Source organism: Bombus affinis, chromosome 1, assembly GCF_024516045.1.
Source record: "Bombus affinis isolate iyBomAffi1 chromosome 1, iyBomAffi1.2, whole genome shotgun sequence".
NCBI classification, from domain to species: domain Eukaryota; kingdom Metazoa; phylum Arthropoda; class Insecta; order Hymenoptera; family Apidae; genus Bombus; species Bombus affinis.
In genome coordinates, this window is record NC_066344.1 from 5,657,354 (window position 1) to 5,669,603 (window position 12,250).

At 32.8% G+C, this 12,250-nt stretch overlaps 1 protein-coding gene across 2 annotated transcripts in view; it reads right to left on the bottom strand.

The window, feature by feature from the left end:
• Window positions 1-12,250, bottom strand: part of LOC126920898 (class A basic helix-loop-helix protein 15-like) — a 262,862-nt gene that overhangs the window by 148,273 nt on the left and 102,339 nt on the right. For both annotated transcript variants that reach the window (XM_050731886.1, XM_050731876.1), the window contains one exon: window positions 6,523-6,622. The gene's annotated coding sequence lies outside the window, so the exon portion shown is untranslated. The remainder of the gene's footprint in view (window positions 1-6,522; window positions 6,623-12,250) is intronic.

Below are 12,250 nucleotides of genomic sequence, written 5' to 3' on the forward strand. Positions count from 1 at the left end.
ATATTATGATAGTATTCATGCATAACGGTAAAAAGTATGAAAAAAACGTACAAGATATATAAAGGTGCGAAAACATATAAAATATCCAAAGTATACGTAAAGATTTGAATTCCCATAAAGTATCCGCATTCCAGCAATGAATATAGCACATCGACCTTAGACGAACGTGAAATTTTAAAAGTCAATCATCCAGTCTAAATTCCAATAGTTTCTTGATAAAAATCAATTTCTTTTCTCTTCTCTACCTTTCGTTCTAAAATCTCCAAAACCTCTTTCTAACTGTATTTTTTCGATCATAGAACCTCTCTCATATCCCAATTCTTCGATACCTTCTCCGCCATTCTCTTCCTCCGTCTTCAATCTCTGCGACCTCCTAACTCAATTGATCCATCAATTTTTCTCACCTTACGAACAATTTCATCCGAGCTTCTGAAATTTCTATCGTCGCATCCCCTATTCGTTTATCGTACCAATTATTTTTCCACGTTTCCCTTTCGTCGCTTCCTTCTTCACCTTCAGTTATTTCTCCCCACCTCGCTCATCTCATCCTCTTTCATTCCTCTCGCTGTTTCGTTCTTCTTTTTCTTCTTGTTTCACGGAGACTCCGGTCTGGTCCCATGGAGAGTGGCTTCTCTCTTTTCGCCACTCTTCTTTGCTCTCGAGGCTTCGACCTGAATCGGTTGGGAGAAATTGCGCCCCGGGCGAGGGCGGATTCCTCTCCATTGCCGGCCGTTTCATGTCTACCACTTTTTTTTTGTTTTTCTTTTTATTCCACCGGTTACCCTCGATCCATTATAATTATCGTTACATTTCCGAGCGGTCTCAATCGCCTGACGATATTTTAATCGAACACCTTATTAATAACGATTAATTGACCGACATTAACGTCACGTTCATTTCGTCGATCCCGTTTAGGATTCCGCGCCGACAATCCGATCCACTGCTTCATTTCGAAAGGATATTACGATCGCGTGCGCTTAATTAACTCGAATCACGATCGGTAAATGGACGTGTTTCGTCTTCATGTTGCATCCGATAGAGAGTTTCGTGGTTGATGACAGTAAAAATTATACTCCAGAGTGAATGAAACTTGCGTATCTCTGTGTAATTATTAAGCATAGACGTCCGCAATGTTAATAGGTATATTTTGCCAGTAAGTAATCTTTCTCTGTTTTGATTGGCTGGGTTGTTGGTCGATTTTCATGTTGATAGCGAATTCCTTTTCGATCGGAGAATATTTCGATTTTGACAATTTTTCACAATATTGTAACATTTTAGAAAAGTAGTAATTTATTATTATTATTATATATTATTAGACTGTTGATGTTTGTGCATTTATGGACAATTTAAGGAGGCGAAAATATGTATCGTGCATATGATACTCATGGATATGTAAAATATCCAATATCATTGTGAAGTATTAATTGTTGAGTAAAATAAATCCGCATTCGCGTCTCTTTTATTTAATAATATTCGTAAAAGTAAATTTGCATAAATATTTGCAGTCTGCCTGTTATCGGTATAGGACAGAAAATTATATATCTTTATATTTATTTTTATAACGTGGATATAAAGTAAAAATTTATCACATTTCCATAATATCCTTCACGTTACACGTAAAGGAATATCGCGTTGCACGAAGTAAAGATATTTACACGAGTTTCTAACATTTTGCTACAAAGCTTCGCTTTCACTCCAATTAATACAAATAAAAATAATTATCGAATTGTTAAGTAATCGACTTAATCCAAATCTTTATCAAACTGAGGCAATTGTTGAAAAAATCCAATATATAATAAACGAATTAAGAGAAAGAATGACGGTTGGAATGAGAGGTAATGCAAAAACACTTACGTCCGCGTAAACGTTAGTAAGATTCTTTAATGTTTCCACGATTAAATGATTTCCATGGTTTATTTCGCTATTTGAATATACCACGAACACTTCAATTGCGTCATTACGCGAGCAAACGGGTGTTCATTAGTGTGTTTCAAGCCAGAATATTTAAGCAATAAAATTCCTAGCTAACGAAAACACGCGTAATACCAATATACATAGATATATTGTAGGAAGAAGGTTGCCCATTCGAATCTACTTGGTGAAATTTATTGCGTTTTCTCGGCTGTGCGAAATTCGATAAAATGCACTACCTTATTGGTTTACATAAATTCATTTCATATTCATTAAAAGAGTTGCACATTCTGCGCGATTCCAGTCTCAAATTTATATAAAATACTATTGAAGTTCTATTATATAAATACTATTGAAGTATTTCACTTTTACAAAGATAGATAAGATTTGCACATTTCTAGGGATTTATAGTTCATATCAAAGAGATAATTTACAGATTTTTTCAAAGGTTTATACATTAATTTTCCAGATAATACACATTTAATAAATTTCATGAAATTTTTCAAAGGATTTTTCACAATGCTTTTGTCTATCCATAATTTGACTTTTATTCGATACTTTTTGATTTTATTTATTTGAAAAAATTTTATTGATAATTTTATTCGGATACGCAGAGACATTGGAATTGATAAATTATGTAAAATAATCTAAATAGTAAATAGCCTATCGTTGTGAACTGTCTTAGTTTATTGTCTAATTAATTTTATTAGTCTGATATTAAAGTTTTTATTCCATGAAATAAAAGTGCCAGATGTTTGATAAGAATATTATTTTATCAAATATACATTGATTCGTACTTTTGAATTACTAAACAAATAATATCTCAAGAATCGAGTACATATTGTAAACATAGCGAAGCGTTTATGGCACACGTGCACACGGCATATACAGTTTGCGTTGATTTTACACGGTACGTAGTTAAAACTTGAAAATATTTTATCAGATTTTATGCAGTTTCTGGCAAAAGGAAACCTTCCTCTGCTTCTCTCACAATTATGTGTTCACATCGTTCCAAACAATCTCAAAATCTACAGATCTACTTTTAGAACTTTTATACAAAAAGTCTCTTCTTTTCAATTAAACTAATGTAATCTACTATAGTAGAAATCAGTTTTCATGCATAAATTATAATCTTTTTCAATATTGAGTGATATTTAAAGCTGCTTAGAATATTAAATAAAACAATAAGGAAATCAATTCTTCTACCAAAACTTTTCTCTTCGATGAAATTTCATTTTAGATTGAATATATATTTTAAAATTGATTAATAAGAGGAAAGCAAATCCTATTTCAGTGCGAAAAGCTTGTTTCGTACATCTTTTACAATTGTTTCGCACGTCCCCGTGCGAAATTCCGATGGTGTAAGCTTTCGATCTTCTTTCTGCCAGCAGTTTCGTTGACTTTCCTTCTGTTAAACGCGAATCACGAATTCTCGTGATCGTAATACGTGCGCTTTCTCGCTTCGAACGTCAGACGCGCAAAATCGTGAGAATATACCATTGAGATTTAACTTGTAAATATGAGAGAAACGCGTATGAAAATAATTCTGAAACAGATACAATACGTAGATACAGCAGAATTGAAAATACGACGTAGAGATTATTGCCAGAGGAATCGTGACAAATGAAAAACAAGACGAAACAGCGTGCAATTTCTCCTTTAAGTCATGTTCAATGTTACAATTTTCTCCAAGTATACAAATTTTGTATTCCTGTTATAAATGAAAATAATCTTTTTATGCTATAACTTCGTTCAATTAATGATTTTATTATCGTGATATAAACATACCGGCAATGTGAAACATAACAACGTAATACCATTATACTAAATACAAATTCTGATGATAGAGAATTCTATTATTCGTGGTAAATTGAGAAAATTTGATATTAAATTCCACGTTGCGTTATAATAATTTCGTTCATTTCGTTAATCAGTATTTCCATTAAATACCTTAATTACTGTTCGATTAATTTACCTTCTACACCAGATGATATCTATTAACTTATATGCTTTTAATCTACGCAAATTTGATTAACGTTATCTTCATAACACCACAAAATCATTTTCCCTCCGTATTCCGTTTTTTTTTTTTCAACGATCACCACGTAATATTAATTTATTGTATATCAATATGTAAATTAATTCGTTAGCTACAAGTCGGAAATTGCCTATTTAAAATCCTGAAATTATCGTGGTTTGCATTTCAATAAAAAAGAGAAAAAAAGAAAGAACATATCACAGAAACATTATTGTTTCTTACTGTTGTTACAAAAATATTTGAATTTATCATCCATAGTCTTTACTTATGTCATTTAATAATCAGCAAAATTCTATATAATTAATGAATTTTTATGCATTTACGTGCAAAACAAATGAAATAATAATAACACTAAAATTATACAGAATATATATATAAAGTATTTAAAACAGAGTGTTGATTATAATGTTTCAATAAGTGCAACAAACCTCTAATTTTCTTTCTAAACGGCTCCAAATAATTTCCATTTAATTTTAGACAATAATTTGAACAAACTCGCGTAAAAATCTACAGTTTGATAATCTGGTTAATTAGCTGGATTAATAATCAGCGTTCCGGACGACGCGGTAAACCACGACAGGTATTCGCATGCAACGATTTACAGCGAAATATCATGTGCTCAATATTCGTGTCTCTCCTCTCTGCTTTAGATACGACGATCTACGTCATAAATTACACATCTTTCCAACTTTGAATTATATCCTGCCGACAAGATCACGGCTCGACAAGGAGATATGGCTAACACGCTAATGAAAACATTGTCATCGTGATCGCTGTCGTTTCGAGCAGCTGCGCGGCTAAAAGTCACGGCCGCCCCAAAGCTCTTTCACTTTTCACGCGAGGCGTTAAGTGCATTCTATCGGTCAGTCGTCGTTCCGAGTTAATAGCGGCCAATCGATAACGATACCATCAAGATTCAACGTGATACGAACAGTTTCCATATCTCGTTGATTGCTCGTCTAGGTTGCCTGGGGAACGATAAAACGTTTGTGTCCAACGAAAAGCGTAGAGGCACGATGAAAAAAAATTGGATAACATGTAGAGTACGTAGGAGATGTAACACGTGCATTGGAAAATTCTATCGACAGAATTCTATACGAATGTTTATGATACAATTTGAACGTCTGTACGAGTTCCGCGTAGTTTCAGATATAGCGCAACTATTTGAATTATTGGTAGATTCAATTGGTGCATTAAGAATCTTCCAAACCAACGTAAAAGAACGTTCGTTTACGTACGACCACGATGAAGGAAATAGTTTGATAGAAATGAAAAATATGGGATAGAGAAATGGAATAGTAGGTTGATTGGAAAGTTATGTCTCGAAATTCTGCATAGCATCGTATTAGTTCTTAATGGTTTTATGTCTACGCTTCTAGTTTGCAAATTGAGAAAACTGAGCTTAAAGTTAGTGAAGTTTGATGTCATTTTGTGGAGTTAGGACTTGAAGGAATTTATGAATATTTGCTACTTTCTATGTAGAGTTTTCATCAGATTATCATAAATTTGTATCCTCTATACCGATGACATCGTTTAATTACCTTTTTTCGAAAAATAAATCTGGAACAGTTCAAAGTCTGGGTGGCGATAGGTGTATTAATATAACAAGAACATAAATAAAATCATTTTACTATAGAATGATCCGGAGATTTCTATAAACGTTACATAGTTTAACAAGAAAGTGAAGCTTCGAATTATTCGAATTATTATTCGAATTATTGGTAGATACGGTAAATGTTAATATTAGGTTGTCCGAAAAGTGTCTTTCTTTTACAAACGTATTTTTTTACAACAGTGCACCTTCATACAAACGTGAACAACAGAACAAAATGGATCGTACGTAATTCGATAAAATAATATAGAACAAAAAACATTGTGCATCTATTATTTCCTCATAAAACGAAAGAAACTTTTCGGACAACCTAATACCATTCGGGTAAAATTAAAGAAGCGCGTAAGTTGTTGTCAGACGTTAAAACAAATGAACCGGAACTGAAGTTTTTAATAAAATACTAAATCGGTATATTATACTGTTTATCGGAACAATATATATAAAATCCTATCTCTTTGGCACTTCTAGTTTAGAATGCTCGTTGACGACCTTTTCCTGCCTTATTCGCATTCTATTTTATTTCATATAATTTAATAAAAAAATTGAATAAGATAAAATAGGATTTCAAGTAGGTAATTTATTCTTATCGTTAGGAGATATCGAAAAGTCGTTGGATATCGAGGAACCGATCGTTTTACCGATATTAAAATAAAATTCTATTTATTTTATTATTTCACATATTTTTTAGTATTAAAAAAGATTAGATCTCAATTCGTTCTTAGTAATAACTCATATTACATTTACTCATCATGGTTTGTCACTGTGATTGTTTTTTACTATCATCGTAAATGACTAGTAATCTACACACAGAGTGTAATCCATTAACTCGACATAATTTAACATAATAATTTCAAAAATAATAACCATACACACACACATGTATATTTTTTTACGCACTTTATACCAATAATAATCATTTTCATTGCATCTTCAGCAAAACTGAGAGTAAAATTCTACTCACCGTCGATGAATTCTACGATCTGTCACATTATTGCAGGAATGTTCTCCGGAATTGCTGCCACATCTTCTTCCTTTGTACGTTGCAAAAATTCTTTCACCACCTACACAATAAAGAGATACTTCCATTGCATAGTCACTTCAATTACTTTTAAAAACTTAGATATCTGTATGTAGTGCTTTACAACCGACATTAACGTATATTAATAATTTTATTGACGCATTTATTCATCGTTGAAAACATTTCCTTGAAAACGATTTAACCTTACTCGCCTAGTGGTACACTAATTCGACTAATTCAGTATGCAAGAACAAATAGTCGAAAGGAATAAATATCAGGGATTGTTTAGTTTACAACTTTCCAAATTAACGAGCCACAGTCATTTGTATACGACTGATTAAAAATATTTTCCTTACGAAACATAACTTGATTATTTGTAGCGAATAAATCAGTTTTACGTATACATACGAAAATATTCGAACACATACAGAATTCCTTTATGAATATCGTCTATGTGTTATAGAAAATATTTGAAAATTTCATTAGACTACAAGTGGCTTAAATAAAAAGTAACTACTAATGTCTTTAGCAAAAAACGAGAATATACATGTGTGTATTTTATTTGTACAAAAATGTAGCTTGCTAATAATCCTGGCAGTTACTGTAAACTTTAAATAATAATAAAACAGAAACATATATATACAAATTTTCTATGGTAAATGTACAAATATTTTTACGAGCCATTATATGTGTTCACATATGTAGGTGCGTAATATGCAGAAAATGACTACGGAATAAGGATAATTGCATAAAAATCAATTACACTTACATATAAAAGAGCGCATATATTTCTTTTATGTACACATTACGGTCTGGTTTCTTGTTTTATTTATGTCTGCTCACGGCAACGCGAAAACAAATTGTGTATCAAACGAAAGGAACAGTGCATAAACAACGCATGGAATTCGTATGAGCGATACCATCAAAAAGGTAAAGTGTTTTTCACGGTTCGTTTTTAAATTATCTCTTGGTCCTCACGATAACAGATTTACGGTAAAATATATTTTGCACGTTTGCAAAGTATTGCAAGCAGGCAAATCGGTAAAATATGTAGTTTGTTTTATTCCAAGCGTGTAAACTGTTTGCTGCAACGATATCGTGTATTTCGGACCTTGGAACCAGATTAAGAATAAAATTTACATATTACGTAAATGAGTAAATACGATGATCGGTTAGTTTCGATTAAATGAATCTATTGTAACAATTATATAGTCCATAGAATTTATAATTTTTTATATTTAAAATAATACCAAGTAGCTTAGTTTTAATTTTTCATGAACATTACTATTTAATACCTGACATTATTATTAAACCTTGTAACTTCTACAAAAGATAAGATATACGCATAATACACTGAAAGATAGATTTATATAAAATAATTTATAATAGTTTATTATATAGTTAAATGTATGTACATCACGAATTCATTAATTATTAATTCATTTTTTAACTATAATTCATCAATTAATTCAAGGAAGATCATCTTGAAATTTTATATTTTAATATTATTCATCGAATTTTCATAAACTTCATTCGTGAATTATTCTTCAGAATACTCTATTAACGAGAAGAGAAACAAACGCCTTCGCTTGTACCCATACAGGTATAACTTTCAACAATTTACGCATCAACTTCTTAATGGGTGAGTTATTTAAAAAAGACTACATTTATGAATTCAAAGGTCACAGTATTAATGTTTTCATATTACAATATACAATTTGCATAATATTTTTAAGAGGAAGTACCTACTTCTTGGACTTTCACCACGTACATACATTTGTACCTTTCAAATCTTCTGTTATTTACTGATGGTCTAAGAGCATTATTTATCATAGAATTTGCATTCGCTTCTAAACAAGTAATAACTTCTCTAAAAATGTGAAATTTAGCAATATCAAAAACAACTTGCTATGAGAAACAACAGAACGTTTCCCTCGCGAAACTAATCAATTTGAAAAATTCTACATTTTAGTCAGTCGATATCCTTGCAAGTACCATAATCCTTGTTAAATTCCACTGAAAATTATCCTTACATCTACGTGAAAATCAGTTCACCGTTTCGAAAACGCCGGCGTGACTCAACGTGACGTTAAAACGCGAGGAAAATCGTGCGATAAATCATTTCTGCGATTGATTTAGCACGCGGTATTTAATAATTAAACCATTTGCAGGATAACTTTCTAACCGAGCACCGCTCGACGAAAAAGCAAACCGGTCGTGGTGCGAATTTTTACTCGAACCTGTTATAGCGACGAAATTATATTTGACACCCGAAAATCGTTCGCGGTTTCAGCTTTTTAATCCTTCGCCGATACTGACCGATCCACTCAAGGGCACCGTGCCGCCGTCACCTTAATCTTAACACGATCCACTTAGTCTCAGGGAATTATTTTCAACTCGATTTATTCGAGAATCTCGAGGATACGCGTTCGGTAGTATTATTGAATGAAGGGCAGAGAGCAGCTGTGTAAATCTCATTGCAACCTGTCCGCGCGGAAATAATCCACACCTCTTTCGACGTGAAACACATCGAGCGGATCGTTTTTCCAGGCACCCATATCCTATTGGATAAAAAGCTGGTCATAAATCTTCCGCTTCGCCCTGTCGTCGTGGATATAATCTCTGTCGGTAGGTTACCGTCATCGGTACGCTCTTTCGCGCTTTAACAGGACACGTTTAACGGGCCAGAATCGAAAGGCATAAATCTCGCCTCGATTCGTGGATAATTTACGGTCTCTTCATGCGGAACGCGTCGAGACTGAGCCGAATTGTTTTTCACGGATCAAGTTTTTCGGAGGTGCAACGCCGAACTTGGATGTGTTCATTCTTTGAGGACAAGTAGATGATGAATTTGATAAGGGATGCTGAGCGCACTGACTTAATTTTTAAGAAATATACCGTCAGGCATGATTTCATTGATTCAATGTTCCTTGGAACAGAAACTGTCTAAATTGACATGGTTTCTAATTCGTTGTAAAAATTAATTAATTAGATTGTAACTCTTCGTAAAGATCAAGCAAATTTATATTAATGTAGATTTTTCACGATGCGGTATTCGGTGAAAAATATGAACAATTTTTCTTGTAAGCTAATTATCATGGCTATTTTAATAGAAATGTGTATATAGTTCGCTATAGGTTTATCGTTGGTAATTCTAATATCGAAGAACTATTTACCTCGCTATCTTTATGTCCGATATTGTTTTGTTAATTTATCCATTTTTATATGTACATTTATTGTCAGTAAAAAATAAACGGTGGTGGCTGAGACTCCAGAATTAAAGAATTACAAAGTTCAGATAATTCATTTACCGTTTTCTAGTCATAGATTGCGAGAACAGTTCGAAGAGAAAAGAAATAGAAGACGATCAAGAATCTTTATGATGAAATAAATTGCACTAATCGCCATCTCTACTGTGCTATTATTGGCAAATAGGTGGCTCATCAGTAATTTTATAAATCAGAAACTCAATAAAAGTCTTCGTGCATCTTCCTAGATCTGACGCTTACCATGTCATATGTTTTCTTTAAAAATAATCTTTCATATTTCTTGGTAATGTCATCTTGGTATCATCGTGTATTTGAGGAAGTTCTACTGCCCTTTTTACAATATATTATCCGAAGAACAGATGGCAAATAAATGATTGCATTCATCCATGGTTTAATAAATGTCTTCTTAAATCTCTACAAATGGATGGTCGTGTCAATTGAGGATTTATCGTGATAAGACTATATTTCCTTTCAAACTGTAGTTGTCAGAATAGAACGAGCGAAGAGTAGGAAACTTGTGTGAATAATAAAAATGTGTTCTATGTGCGTAATAAAAATTCAACATTTAATCGCGTGCTGTATTATTTATTTCGAGTTGTATTATATCTTTTATTTTGAACATAACCATGCTCTGTGTCGTATCACATTTCCTTCTAAATTTATATCACATTTCATTGTATTCTTGACGTATATTCTCAACATATTCATATATTCCACATAAGATATACTGCTTGAATTTCTTCTTCTTTTTCAACCAGAAATCTTCAACGTATGAATCAGTCAGTAGCTAAATAAGAGGACTGTAAACTGATAATTCTCCTTATTCGAACATCACCCAAAGTTTTCGCAAAATTATCTAAAATAATTACTTAATATCTTGTTCCAAGATTTTGTTTAGTGACTATTTAATCTAGTCGCTTTAATGTAGCTACTAGGTATCTGTATTGTAACTAGACCGCAAATATTTATACAGATTCATACTTCCACTAATGCAATTCGAAATAATGGAACCTCGATAAAAGATATAACTGTTAGAAAATAGATGTATGTACATCTGTATTGTACGAGCGAGGAATGAAAGAGAGGAAGACAAAAGGAAAACGTCATGAGACGAGCGCATCGCGTATGTGTTGAATAAATGAATGTGCAATAAAACAAATTCATTCCTGTTTGAGATGTACAAGAGAATAGAGCGCTGTTCGTGAATATTTCAAGTTATTATCTTATACATAAAATAGTTATTCTGTTCTACATAAATTTTGTATTTAATAAAACGTTATATAGCATTATTTTAACAATAATGACTACTGTATTTTGAATATTTTACATATTTTTGCGTATTATGTGCATTCACAGTTATGCACAATCTAGTTATAGTATTGTACCAAATATGAAGTGTTAAACTTTGTACGGACAAAATTTGTATCTAATATTTTTCAAGCTTTGAAATTGGGCTTAAAATTTACACGTAGAAATATCGAAGTTTTTCAAATTAAATTCTTTCATAAATATAACTCATTCTTGTCGAATTACAACTATATAATCCACGTCACGAATTAAACTCAGCCGTAAAAAGCAAAGGGCTAAAGCGTTAATCCTAAACTCATTTAACCATATTCTCTATTCTTCTCATTCTTTCGATCACAAGTTATCAAGGAACAAGCGAGTAACCCAACCAGGAATCCCAACAGCAACTACGTCAAAGCATGTTCCACTAACCACCTTTCCAGTGTGTCCACTATGGCAGCGAACAGGTGGCAAATCGGCGACTTTATAAATCGAGGGATCGATAAATCTCTTTATGAACCTGACCAGCTAAACGTAATCTGTATAGCGAGTGAAAGGTCTCGCGCAGGACGAGTTCCTTATCCTTCGCTAGTGGTTGCCACGAAGCGACGTCAAATCGTCGTGATTTAACCCCGCGGAGCCGCTCGATTCTCCAGTCTTAGATCCTTAGATCGACGATTAGAACAGGTGTCTTGGATCGTCCTTTCGATCGCCGAGACTCGTTCCCGAGTAGACTCATCGAAGGAAAAATGTTACTGGTCGCACGTGCACGCGTATCAAAACGTCTCCTTCAGGTTAATCCACGTAACTTGAAGACATTTATTTATATGGCTGATATTTACCTGATTTGAAATATTCTTCCTGCTGTGATCCTCGTTAATCATGTCACTTAGCTTTGTGTAATTCAAAAGGCTTTGTTGTTTTTAATATTCTTGCCTAACAATTTCTTCATTCCTATTGGTCGTATTGTATTTAATAATATAATGAACCATTTAGGTAAATCAACAGGATTTAATAAGGAAATTATTACAAACATTTCGTACGAGTTCTCGTCCTCTTCTCTGTAGTAAATTGAAATGTTGATTAAATTTTGTTCATGAAATAAATATCGGTTC